The 14,847-nt window shown below is 34.3% G+C and overlaps 1 protein-coding gene across 1 annotated transcript in view; it reads left to right on the top strand.

The window, feature by feature from the left end:
* Positions 1 to 14,847, top strand: part of SPAG16 (sperm associated antigen 16) — a 1,250,545-nt gene that overhangs the window by 1,094,864 nt on the left and 140,834 nt on the right. The window lies entirely within an intron of this gene.

Below are 14,847 nucleotides of genomic sequence, written 5' to 3' on the forward strand. Positions count from 1 at the left end.
GTGGAATCATTTTAATAATTTGATTTACCTTAAATTTATCAATTTAGAAGTTTGTGGAAACATAGTTCCATCTTAAGTCTGAAATAAAAACTACCACTTCATATAATATAGTGAAATCTCATTAGAATAAATCCCAGGAGACTAAAGGGAGTAAAGAAGATCAGTGGGATTTTGCCTCTTATGAATTTCATTGAGCTTAACAAGCCTGAAGGTACAACTTTGAAGTGTTTTCACCATATATGTGATTCTGCTCATGCCATCCATTCTGCTTCAAAGAAAATCACTGTGAATAATTCTATAAATTGTGTTGCATTCTGAAATGTACTATATAGTGTTGTAGTATTAATTATAGTTAATGGTATCATCCATGCTTTGAAAATAATCTGTACTATAATATTTTATCTTTTAATGAGGGTTTATATATCTCAATGTGAATTTCAACCTTTATGCACTATTGTGAGCGTTTTCTTTTTTATGAACATGTAGAGAATTTAAAAAAGGGTGCAGAACCCTGTGTTATCATCACTCCCTTACTCCTCTGAAGGTTACATTTGTTTTTTCATTACATAAAGTCACATATACCATCAAACCACAATCTGTTAAATAGATATACTTTCTCTCTTTTTTTGAGTATTGGCCTAACATAATATTTTTTAAATAAGAGGTCATAATAAATAATAAATAATTACAAAATTTCCATTTGTTCTTGGGAATTGTATGTACAAATAGTTCTATTGACTAGCCAGTCATTTAAGATTTATACCTGTCATTCGGTGTGTTTTTCATACTGCCTGAGGGACTTCTTTCCTTTTAAAAAGGATTTTTAAACTTGGTCAAAAGAAAACTAATTGGGGGTGCCATGAGGGTGGGTAGGAGTCATTAAATTTTAATTTTAAAGATCCTTTTCAGGAAAAAATAATCTAGTCATTCTAGGAAATTTGAGAATACCCCAATTGGGACCACTTATTACTTTGTTTCTTCTTACATACATTTTCTCTGAGAGGAATATTAACATATATTATGAAATATTTTATATTTGTTATGTTTGGTAAGACTTTAGGAGAGGGAGATATGTTGAAGCTCAGAGGACAGCATCTGACTTTGTGGAATTACTGCCTGTGAGTTCTATATAGTTGTGAAGTTAATGTTTTCTTTGAAATTTGCTATTGTTTGTCAATTGTGTCTGACTCTTCATAGCCTATTTTTAAGGTTTTCTTGGCAAAGATACTAGAGAGGTTTGCCATTTCTTTCTCTAGCTCATTTGACAGATGAGGAAACTGAGGCCAACAGGGCTAAGTAACTTACCTGGGGTCACATAGCTAATGTGTCTGAGGTCTGATTTGAACTTAAGAAAACAGACAGTTTTCTAACTCTAGCCATGGTTCTATAGCCACTATACCATTTAGCTTCCTTGAACTTGAAGCTTGTACTTCAATAAAAAGTATAAAGGCATTTCATACTTTTATCCATAAATCTCTCATTCCTCTGAATACATAATAGGCTTGCACTAAAAATCACCTGCTACCATGATACCCCAAAGGACCCTGAAATAAAGCAACTCTATGTGTGTTGATATAGAGCTATGTTCTGTATACAACCCCACCTTTCTTTAGTTAGATCCAGGATCTCCTGCAAATATACTGATTTAATTCGTTCAACTTGATAAATAGCATCAGATGGTAACATGACTGCTATTCCAAATGGATTGAACAAGCCTTTACCTTCGACTGACAGGTTAGCCAAAGGAAGACAAAAATGATCGCAGCAAGTTCATGGCAGATGAAAAATTAATAGAAGTGGTCAACTGAGTCGGCTACTGACTCATTCTGATGTTTATTGATGACAGCACCCACTGCCTTAAAATATTTTGTGTATGGAGAAAAAGATGTGACCCATCAAAGGCAGCATAATAGATCAGTATGGTAATGTGTTGTTATTAACGATTCCCTTGCTCACCTGTCTTGTGGCTGCAAATTGATTTGACTCTGGTTTCCTGACTGGATGATTTGCTTGCCCTGCCTATATAACTTGTTTTCATAATTATGTGTATGAAACAGTGTTCTTATAAGCAAAAGGGCATGGGGTTTCTTCTTGTTCATTTAAAAAAAAACCTTTTAAGGTTAGTCAAATAATGCTGAGCCACTTTAGCCAAAATTAAGGGAGAACAGTTTTATTACAAAGGGAAACATTCCAATAATATTGGCAGCTTTTATGTGGCTGTAATCTTGATCATTGTGAGAGCAGAGTGCTTTAAGCTCTCATAGACCACCAGGGTCCCAAGATGGATGCAATGAGCCAGTTTCCTTCTCATTTGTGACAACCCCAATACTGCCCTTTAGGCATAAATATAAAAATGTAACCCTTGAAAAATGAATGTCATACCCTACAGATAAGTAATCAGGGTGGGGAAAAGAAAATCAGTAATCCATCACATGAAATTCAATGAAAGAGCAGTAAGGTACTTATTAAGATGTAGCCATTAAACTTACTGCTTCATCTAAATGTAGCCTATCTATTTCTTCAAGAGCTCTTCAGTAAAGCACATCTTCTCATGATGGCTAACAAGAAGGGCCAAATGTGTTTAGGCATGGTTTGCAATCCTGAATGTTTTCTAGCTCAAAAAAAAAGGAATTATTATAGGAAGATCTGAGAGAAATTGGATCCTAGAAAATTCATGGAGTATTGGGGGAGGTTGGATATTAGAGCAGGGGGGACAGTGAGGGAAAGTGGTGAAGGGATGGATGGTTAAACATAAATAGGAAGCAACTGTTTTACTTTCATGCATTTCACTTGAAATTTGCAAGTAGTGGTACCAAGTTCTTAAAACAAGTTAACTCAATGCACATGAAGATTACCTATTTTAAATGAGATGGAGATAAAATATGACTAAATGAATCACAATCTCCCTGAGGGAATGAAGCCTATATCTCCATATTATCTTTGCATTTCCCACAGTTTACCAAGCCTTGCACAGATTTGGATAACCTATGATTTTATAAAACAAATCACAATGGATCAATATGTCAACAGTCTTAAAAGTTGCCTGAACCTCAGACAAGTTAAAATACTTGTCTGGAGTCACACAGGTAATAAATATGAGAGGAAAAATTTAAATGTAGGGCTCGAGTCAATATGCTTTCCATTATGCCATACTATAACATAGTAGATGCTTAGAAAATGCACTAAATGAATATCAATCTACTTTTGTGAGTGAAAGGCTCTTCTAGCCATTTCACTTAAGCAGAGAGCAGCAAATGACTCTGAGGACCTGAAACCCAAGAGATTGTATCAGACAGCACCTTATCAAACCCTGAACACATTAGAGATACTCAGCAAACATAACGTGATGTACAGTAGAGATACAATGCCCAGGAGAGATGATGAAGTGTCTCCAGCAGAGACATAATGCTTGGCAGAGGACAAAAAAGAATTGGGCTATGATATCCCAAGAGAACACTGGCAGCTCTATAGCTTCAGGAACAACTGTTGTGCTGGGCAAAATGGGTTAAGAGTGCATGCTTTGGGGGCATATTGGTGGCTCTGTAGATTGGGAGCCAGACCTAAAGATGAGAGGCTATGGGTTCAGATCTGACGTCAGATCTAGCTATATGACCCTGAGCAAGTTACTTACCCCCCATGTCTGGCCCTTCCATGTCTTCTGCTTTGAAACTAATACACAGTATTGATTCTAAAAGAGATGGTAAGCATTTTTTTAAAAGAGTGCATTCGGGGGTAGCTAAGTAGCTCAGTGGATTGAGAGTCAGGCCTAGAGACGGGAAGTCCTAGGTTAAAATCTGGCCTCAGACACTTCCCAGCCATGTGACCCTGGGCAAGTCACTTAACCCCCATTGCCTAGCCCTTACCACTCTACTGCCTTGGAGCCAATGCATAGTATTGACTCCAAGACGGAAGGTAAGGGTTTTAAAAAAATTTTTTTAAAAGAGTGCATGCTTTCCAAAAATGAATTCTGGTCACATGTCACACAGGTAGTAAATGTGAAAGGGAGACTATGTACATCTGTGGATGTATACAATACATAGCTGTGTAATGTGAAAACATGGGTTCTCTACATGCTTATTAGCAACATTGTTTGATTAAATGCCCTCTGTTTTTAAGTAATTCATCCATTGGCCATCTGGTGAAAGTGAAAACATTGAGAAGAGCTTCCATGTTTTGTGGAAGCCCACATAAGTGCTTGGAACTTTAGGCAATTTTCCTAATGGTCTAAATTTATAGGGTGTAATGTAGGTAATACTACTAGTACTAGTACTATTACTACTACTACTACTACTACTACTAATAGTAATAATAATAATAATAATAATAATAATAACAACTGACTTTTTATAGTACTTTTAAGGAAGAAGAAAATGACAACAATGTTGTTGATCTGTTGACAAGTTTTCCTTCCTTTCTAAAGAGTTTAAATATATATTAGAGAGAAAAGATGTGAACATATATATTTTCTAAAGACTACAATAAGTGCATATGTAAGGATGCAGGGTAAAACATTTATAACATCCCAGCCCCTCTAAAACAAATGAGAGAATGCTATATTCTGGCATGTATATCAAGTAAGAAAAACTCTCAATCAATCATAGGTTTTAGATTAAGTGCAAAAAGTCTTCAGGAAATTAGGATGACATTGCCAGGAAGAATACTTGGATTAATGAAGAAAATCTGGTTATACTTCTTGAGGGTCATAGCTCAGTTCTGGAACACAGGGATTTTGAGAGTCTGGCATTGGAGCAGAAGGAGTGGAGACAATAAGAGTTTAGCTAGAAAGTATTTGGGACCCAGGAATAATTGGTGTAAGAAAAAAAGAGAAAGTATGACTGAATTGTTGTGAAGAAGGAAGGGATAATTGGCCCTAAAGGCATCTTGGATCATAAGATTCATGCTGACGTCATTAATTGTACCCACCTCTTCAAGGACAGAAGGAAGTTCCAAAAAGATCTACTTTTTTCCTAACTTCTGATCCCATTGCCTGTGCATTGTTACATGCATGATGTTATGTGGGATGAACTGCCTCACAGAATTCCACAGTAATCCCCAGAAAATGGCTTGTACTCCTTTGCATGTAGGATCCCTGAGTCAGGTTGGACAACAGTCCTATCTGTTATAGGCAGGATGGTTACAGCAGCAGCCTCAGCCCCTTTTGTCTCTTCTTCACTGTTTGTATCTTTGGCCTTATCTTTACTATCATCTTGGATAGTCCCTTCAATTAATTCCAACTGTAAAATAGTTTTAGCATCTAGTTCTTTGCCTTCCCTCATTTGCTTATTTATTTCAAGTGTTGTTTCACTTGTTGTTTCAGTATCTCAACAACTGGCTAGGCATCCTCTGTCTTTCCAAAAGTATGCCCAATTAACTTTCCCAGAACCCAATAAGCCTGAAACATTGACACTAGTATTGCCCCTCCAGTTGGTATGTAAGCTAAAGCTTGACCAATGGTTATAGTCAGCCATTGGTATGAATCATATATCCTAAACAGCTCCATGAAGAATTGGGGTATTAAAACTAGCCATAAATTATAAATCCCTTTCCAAAGGCTGTAAAAAAACAAGGTATTGCTCCCCACTGTGAATAGCATCCTATTTAGGGAATTAGCCATGATGTAATCAGCTCCTTCTGGTTCAGAAATCCTAGGCTGGCTGGCCAAACTGAAAAGATGGGTCCAGTCAGCAATGATGTCAAGCTGCTAGCAATTGTAAGGGGGAGGGGAGTGAGTAATTGGAATTCTTTCTCCTCCCCATCCTGGGCAGTTGTTCCCCACAATAACAGTTACAACAGAAACCTTGTAGGCCAGGAATAGAAACTATATTAACTTGGGTATCTCAGGGCTAAATTGGCTGACAAATGGGGAATTATTTCACAGAAATTAGCATCTTCCACTGTAGGAAGATCATTCCCAAAGCCCCTGGTAGCTAAAGTGCTCAGGATGACTTCAAACAGCTGCTTTGCCCTCTGGATCACAGCTATGCTCAGAGCTTACCTGGATGAAGATTGGTTTTGGTAATGTATGGATAGAGTTGGTAAAGCCTATAAATATTAACTTCACACAACTCACAAATCTAAAAAGGGAAGGGATTTATTAATTCAGGAAAACAGGGAAGGAGGGATAATTTCTAGGATAAAGGGTGAGGTAAAACTATCTAGTATCTTCAAAATATTGACAGAAATAGCAATCCCCTGGAGCGTAATGCCTCAGAGTAACTTATTCCCCTAACTCCCTCACAAACTAAACTTTTGCTTAAATCTAATGTTATCTATTTAAGATGGTGAAGAAAATCTTGATTGTAGAACTATATTGTTCAGAGATTAGCTGGGATACTACATATGGGTATTTTCAGTGTTCACAGCTTGGTATAGTTTGTATGGAGTAAAACAGCAAAGAATCACTCTGCTCCCTGAGGTCAGAGCTAAGCTAGCAGAGAAGTAAAATCCTACCCCTCTTAAAACACCCAGCTTTCCTCAAAAAAAAGTCCTTGCCAAGCTGGGTGTCCTGCTTTTATATCCACATTCTTAACTGCCCCAACTGCCCCATCTCCTGAGGTTCTAGGGGTACTGTGGAATTCTGTGAGACAGTCCACTTCACGTAAGATCATGCATGTTACAATATTAGCACACTAATATACTCTGTTGCTCCTTTACTTAAACATTTCCTGTAATCTGTATTTTTCCTCATTCACCAAAAGGCCAGTCATTAGCAGAAGATAAATGTATATGTAATTTAAGGCAGATAACTAAATCTCTGCCGAAATGTTAAGGATTTTCCTAACTGGGAGCTCAGAGTAGATGAGATGGAATTTTGAACTTCTCATTCAATGTTAACTCCATAAAACACTAGAAGAAAGAACTACGTGGATTTTGAGGATCCCTTATAGTGTTCATATGGATAAGATCAGTTAAATATTATTACAGGATATTGCACATGGAAAAAGCTAAAAATCATATGAAATTTCAGAAAGAAAACAAATCTATTATAACTTGGGGCAAGTTTATGGGAGAAGTATCTTTAAAAGGATGACAATCTGAAAGATGTATATAAATTCAAGAATTTTAGAGAGATATAGAAATTATTTCAATTGTAGGGAAAGTTGTGAAAAATGACCTAGATAGCAGGAAATACATGATGTATTTATATAACCATGTATCTTCTCTATGATCTTTTCTTTGGTGACCTCCTCTATTTCCATGACTTTATTTCTTGTAGGTAAATGACTTCAACATCTGTCTAGCCAATTTCTACTATGAAGTACAGACAGTTGTATATATTTACCTTTCTGATAAACATCTAATTTTAAAATTGACCTATCTGAAGCTGAACAAATCTTCCTAATTCTTTCACTAACAGAAACTTCTCAATTTCTCTTAAATAGTACCAAAACCTTTAAGGTACCCAGATTTCCAACATCAGTGTCATCCTAATCTCATTATAGTCTATGTATCCCCCTTCAGTTGGAAATTCTTATTGATTCTACCTTCATAACACCTCTCACATTTATCCTCTTCTCTTGACTTAAAAATATAGGGCCATCCTAGTTCAAGCCTTCATTACCTCTTACTTCAACTACCGCAACAGCCTCTAGTTTTCTATTCCTAATACAAGTCTTCTCTCTTGCTAGACTATCCTCTATACCTGTGATTCCCAAAGTGGGCGCTATCACCCCCTTGTGGGTGCTGCAGTGATCCAGGAGGGCAGAGATGGCCAAACTTTTTTTGTATTACATTCTATTCTGAGTTCAATAAATAGTTTCATGATTTCCAGGGGGTGCTAAGTAATTTTTTTTCTGGAAAGGGGGCAGTAGGCCAAGAAAGTTTGGGAACCACTGCTCTACATAGTCAAAAAATTTATGTCCTAAAATACAGTTTTGACTATGTCATTACTCTGTTAAAAAAATTTGGTAGATTTCCTATTTTCTCTAGGTCTAAATAAAAACTACTTTGCTTGGCATTTATGCCCTTAACAATCTTCCCACTTACCTTTCCAAGCCCATAAAACATTGTTCACCCTCACTTTTTCTAGTATCCAACCAAACTACTTTTTTTGTTATTCTTCACACATGGCTTTCCATCTCTTATCTTCCAGTCTTTGCATAGGTAATGAACTACAAAATAATTATTTGGTGTTGTTAGTATTATTAATATGGAGAATAACCAAAATTATGTATCTCTCCTCTGAAATTGCTCACTTCCTATTAATAATATTCATAAATATGTCTACGAACAAATCTAGACCATTATGAATCTGATGAATTTTCCATGATTCCCATGTGAACCATTTTCTTGAATTATATACCAAGAGTTTCTTCTTCTAAGTTCAATCAACATCTATGAAATATCTTATTTTTGATTATTTGAGAACTTCTGATATTCTAAATCACTAGTAAATGCTTTAAGTTAGGTATATGAACATGGTGATTAGTAAATTGATGCACCTGTTTTGGAAGACACACCTGTTCTTAATCATATGCATACTTGATGTAAACTTCTCTGTTATCAAGATAACACTCAAAGAAAAAAGGATCATAAATGACATTTCCCCTCTCCCTTCTTGCTTATTAATCAATGAAAATAAATTTTATGAAGTTCTGAGGTATACTGTTACCTTTCCAGTCTGTTCTTTTTTAAATTATTTTTATTTAAAACATAGCATAATATTTAACACAATAACATATCTATTATTTGTTATAAATATGCAATAAAATTATAATAATATGCTTATCCAGGAGAATAACATTAGTTATGTCCAAAAATCTATGCCTCATTCTTTTTCTCCTCTACCTCTCACTCCTCCCCCTGCCCCAAGAAGGCAGACAATATGATATAGGCATATATATGCATATATATATAAAATCATACAATATGCATTTCCATATGCATCACATTGTGAAACAAAACACATATTGCTCATACTAGAGAAAAATTCATGGAGGAAATTTAGTGAAAATGATATGGATCAAGCTGTATTCAGAGTCTGTTTCTTCTATGGCTATGGATATCCTTTTTCATCATGAGTCCCTCTGAGTATCCTGGATCTTTTCCTTATTGATAATAGTTAAATCGTTCACAGTTGATCATATACATTATTGTTCTTTCTGTTCATAATATTTTCCTGCTTCTGCCCACTTCACTCTGTATCACTTCATAGATTCTTTCCAGGTTTTTTTTTGGGGGGGAAACATCTTGTTTGTCATTTCTTATGGCACACTAGTATTCCATTACAATCATATATCGCAACTTGTTCAGACATTCCCAAATTGATAAACTTAACTTCAGATTCCAGTTCTTTGCCATGACAAAAAGAGATGCTATAAATATTTTAAAACATATTTCTTTTCCTTTTTCCTTGATCACCTTAGGAAATAAACTGGTATTGCTGGTTCAAAAAGTATACACAGGGGGAAGCTGGGTAACTCAGTGGATTGAGAGCCAGGCCTTGAGATGGGAGGTCCTGGGTTCAAATCTGGTCTCAGCCACTTCCCAGCTGTGTGACCCTGGGCAAGTCACATGATCCCCATTGCCTAGCCCTTACTGATCTTCTGACTTGGAGCCTACAAGAGGGAAGGTTAAGGTTTTAAAAAAAGTATACACAATTGTACAGCTCTTTGAGCATATTTCCACTTTGTTCTCTAAAATGGTTGGATCAGTTCACAGTTCCACCAACAATGTATTAATGTCTTCATTTTTTTCACATCCCTTCAACCATTTGTCATTTTGCCCTTTTGTCATTTTAGCCAATCTGATAGATGTGAGATGATAGCTCAGAATCATTCTGATTTGCATTTTTTCTGTCAATAATGATTTAGAGCATTTTATATAGTTATGTATAGCTTAGATTTCATCATCCCCAAAACGGTATGTTCATAACTTTTAATCACTTATCAATTGGGAATGTCTCATATTCTTATGTATTTGACAAAATTCTCTATATTTTTTAGATATAAGACCTCTATCCAAGAAAATGTCTACAAAAAAAGTTTCCCAGCTTATTACTTTTTTTTAAAAATCTTGGCTATATGAATTTTATTTCTACAAAAGTTTTCCAATTTAGTGTAATCAAAATTATTCATTTTATGTTTCACAATGTTTTTATTGCTTATTTATTCATAAATTCTTCTTCTAATTTGTATATAATACCTCTCTTTATAGCTAGATTATGTATGCATTTTGATCTTATGTTCGTGAGTGGTGTAAGATATTGGTCTATATCTAGTTTTTTTTCCCACACTACTTTATAGTTTTCCCAACAATTTTGTGAAATAGTGAATTATTATTTGAAAAGCCTAGAAGTTGACCTTTGCCAAACACAAGTTTATTATAAGTATTTGTTGTAAGTCTATTCTCTTTCCCTGATTTACTTTTCTATTTCTTAGCCAATACCAGATAATTTTGATAATTACTGCTTCATAATACAGTTTTAAATCTGGTACTGATAGAATTCCTTAACATTTTTTATTATTTTATTTGACATTGTAGGCCTTTTGTTTTTCCAAATAAATTTTGTTCTTATTTTTTTGAATTCAAAAATATATTTTTTGTAATTTAATTGGAGGGCATTGAGTGGGTTGATTAGTAGGTTAGATTTTTCTTATTAAAATCTTAATCTGAATTTTTGTTACTATTAATATATATCTCACACAAAAAATTCAGGGGTAGACATTCTATTCAACAAATTTCATTTCCTATACCTTTTCTATCAAGAAAACTTATCAGATTTTCTTTTGGTCATTTGTGAGAGAAGACATCATCAAGTGAAGTGTGTACTTTATAAATGTTTGGTACATACACATTCTTAAAGAATGAAGTTTTTCCCTGAAAAGAATTCATTGCTTCAATTGCTTCAAAAGAGAAGAGATGTCATCTATATGTTCATGTAATCTATATATATTTATAGACATCTGAGGCTTTAGTTTTTCTGGTAAATTCATTCATTCAACAACCAGTTTTATTAAGTACCTACACATGGAAAGTATAAACCCTTATGTTAGGTGCTAGGCGAGAAACAAAGATAATTAAAGTATGGTCCCTGCCTTCATGGATTTTACATTTTAGAAGGATGTATATAACATGTATCATGCAATATTATATGATTAACTATATAAAAGGGGATAGAATAGATAAAAATACTAAATCACTAAAGAGTTCTTGGTATAAGGATCAAATATGGAAAAGTCATGTCTGATTTGAAGAGGGGGGAGTCTTGAAAGTTAGGATAAAATATCACAATGTAGAGTTGGGACAGAGGTAGAGAGGAAAGTATGAACAAAGGAAAAGCTGCAGAAAACTTTTACAAAGGATAGTAACTAGTCCTGATTAGAGTATGAAGTACACATGAAAGGAAATGGTGTGAAAAATGACTTGAAATTTCAGAAAATTCCCATTCATGAATACTTTTTGCCAAATTAAGGAGATTAGACACTTTTGGTTAGGAAATGATAAACCATTGAAGTGGCTTGAGGGGAAGGTTGTACAATTAGATGCATGGGGATTAATGGAGATTGATCTGAAAGCTTTGTGAAATTACATTGGAAAGGGAGAGAAATTAGAGGTGGAAAGACTCATTTTAAAAAATTAGTTTTATGTAAAATTTGACAAATTTGGTTTTGGACATGTTAGGTTGTTAATTCATTCAAAACATTCAATTAGAGACAATGAATAGTTAAGTAGAGGTCATATGGTGACCACTTTTTCAAGAAATTTTTCAATGAAGGAACTGAAGAGAAAGCTAGGATGGTAACTCGATTACTACAGGATCCTATGAAGACACTTCTAAGATTATTTATAAGTGGAGGGAAAATTCACTAGTGGAGGAGTCACTTAGTATGTATGAAAGCAGGCAAATAGTACCTAGAGGAAATCCTTGAATGAAATGGTAATTGCATTAGGGGCCCAAGTAGAAGAGCTATCTTTGTCAAATAGTGATAAGATGTCTTCCTTTGAGTCAGAAGAATGGGAACAAAAGGAGTTAAAATTAACCCAAGTCTCTTCATTTAAAGTGCAGTGTAACATGCTCCAAAACACTGCAGTTCTTAATTAATTTCTTTTTTTCTGTTACTTACTTTTAATCAGGTGGTTTTAAGATTTATGCTGATACTAATGATAGAGAAGAAAATTGGAAAAAAATTATTTCTCTCCTTTGAGGTTAAAATGCATAGATACACTGTTCCCAATATAGGCAGCCTACTTATAAACATCACAAGTCATCCTATTATTTAACCAAAGAAAAAAACAGAAAAATGGCTATTGGGATTATAAAGAGGCTAGCAGTACTGACTCAACCTGTTTAGAAGCAAAACTTACATCTGTCAAGGCTAAAATGATTTCCATAGTAGACAAGCTATTCAAACATAAAAAGAAACAAACCAAAACAATACCATCCTTTAAATGGGTTAAAAGGGAATAATTTTCTTTGAAAGGAAAATGATTTTTAATTGGGTGATTCATAAATTTTAATAATTATAAATCTGAAAATTCCCAAATTAAAATGATGTGCCAGATTCCTCTAAAGAAACTAGGTGATTCAGTAATGTTTTTTACCCTGGATACATCTTGTCCAGCTTCAATCTTCAAGGTATTTCTAATAATGATAGACTTACAGTAAACTAAAGAAATCCCTGGATGCATGATTTAGCATAAGAAAGTCCCAGAATAAATTAAGGAAGCAAAATGTATGCTTTCATCAGGAATGGCAAATTGTCATGGAATCTGGAAAGCTGGCCATCTTTGCCAGTATTTTTCTAGACTTTTAAAAGATATTTCATTTCTTTGAGTCCAAGAGCTATAAGGAGTTCTCTTTATTGCCCTGTATCATTTTTTCTAGTCTAAAATTTAATAAATTCAGTTTTTGTAAATATACAGTTTAATAGGGAGAGATTATATTTCTGACATATCTTTTCTCTGCCTCTTCTTATTACTTTTAAGACAGAGAACCTTAGCAATGTTGTTTATATTCATCTCCTAATGAGCTAATGTTCAAATCTGGGTAATTGGTGGAAAAAATAGGGTGCTGGGGTAAGAAAATATTTCTATAATTCAAGCAAGAAACCTGAGTTATGGTCAGCTCTATATGTAGTAATATTGGAAGATGGCATGATAGTGGTAATACTCTTTCAACCAAGGATTTGAAACAAGAGCTTAAATTACCCTCTATCTATCCATCATTCATCTCCCTCCCTGCAACTATTCCTCAAAAGATGGAGGAACTAGGCAGTGTAGGTTGGGAAAAAATAAATAGAACGATGATTGACCCTTATCCTGCCCTGGAGGTTTACATTCTATATTTTTGCTTAGAGTAGAATAACTTGGAGAGTAGTTACATAGTTATAGTTCACTAGATTTAAATAAAATATGTCAAATAAATAAATAAAATACATCCCAACTCTGGCTTCACATATGAGCAAAGTTGGCCCAGAGATATAAAGTAACTTGCCCAAAGTTACAACACTAATGAAGAGTCCTATAGACAAAGTAGCTGAAGAATAGAAGAATTTTGCATGGGAAAAAGGGAAAGTAAATTGAATGTTGTATATGGGAGATGAAACAAGAACCAAAAAATATTTTTAAAAACAATAACATGTATGACATGTGAGATTCTAGGTGCTGAGGAAAAGGGTAACCAGATGTAGAATCATACCTGTAGGCTACAGATTTAGAAAATGAGTCATTTTTTCATTTCAAAAGTTGTTTCTTGATTTTCCAAATGACTGGCATTTACTTTTTATCCCGGAGATAAAAAGTTGAATGCCTTTAAAAGAAAGGGGATTTGAAAAAAATGAAGAAATCATTCTAGTAGCTAGTGCTCCTGCTTCTAAAAAAATATACATCTTATCTACCTTCAACAATGATTTTGGAAAATAACAGTTATATAATTAGTTCTCCTTGAGATATTTTACCCTCACACTTATATAGCCAGATACCACTGAAGAAGCTAGAGGAAGTTTTGAAGTCATAGGCAAGAAAATTCATTGTCATATAATACATACAGTATCAATAGCCAGTGTTAAATCTAAATTATAAGTAATGCATATTTCTTTTAAAATAGTGCTTTAAAAATAGGAATGAAACTTAGAGGTTGGTCTAGAGATAATCAGAAAGAGAAGTTTACTTTTAATTGTGAGAAAAGAAGGTTCTCATGATCCTCTCTCCTTTAAAAAGCTTTGTACCACATTATGAATCCTCTGCTTCTGTCACATCTTAGCAAGGATTCTGAAAATGTTTTTCTTTCACAAAAACCCTTTGGCAATCTGGTGAAACCTTTCTCAGAATAATGTTTTTAAGATTTTTATGTTTTTATGAACTCCATAGGATTACAAAGAAAAATACATCTTACTGAAAATAAAGATATATTCTTCTTTATCCTTTCCAAATTTATGGACCTTCCCCACCCCACCCGCCCTGATATCCATCCATGGATCCTGGGTTAAGAAATCCTGAAATATAAGCAGAGTGAGAGTCAGTGAATCATATGACCAGCAGTGACATGTGAATTTTGCTAAGAGTACAGTTTAGGTTTCTTAAAACTATAGTCTTTTTCCCCTTTGTCCTGGGATTTTTACAGTGGCAAAAAGTATACCATAAAATACTAACAACAAAGGAAGATTGTCTAAGATATATTACAAAAACTAAATGTAAGGAAGTGGTTAAGATGAATATTGAAAGTAATTTGAAAATATGAGTGTTCTTTATATCTTATCTTATCTTTATATCTTTATATCTTCACCTAACCAAATATACTCATACAAATTTGATTGGTGATGAGTAAAGGAATTTAGGCTTGCTGCCCGGATTGGGGTACTTCAGGAAATTTAAATAGCAATTCTGTTTGAAGGTAGTTGGCTAAAA

Source organism: Gracilinanus agilis, chromosome 3 (genome assembly GCF_016433145.1).
Source record: "Gracilinanus agilis isolate LMUSP501 chromosome 3, AgileGrace, whole genome shotgun sequence".
Classification (NCBI taxonomy): Eukaryota; Metazoa; Chordata; class Mammalia; order Didelphimorphia; family Didelphidae; genus Gracilinanus; species Gracilinanus agilis.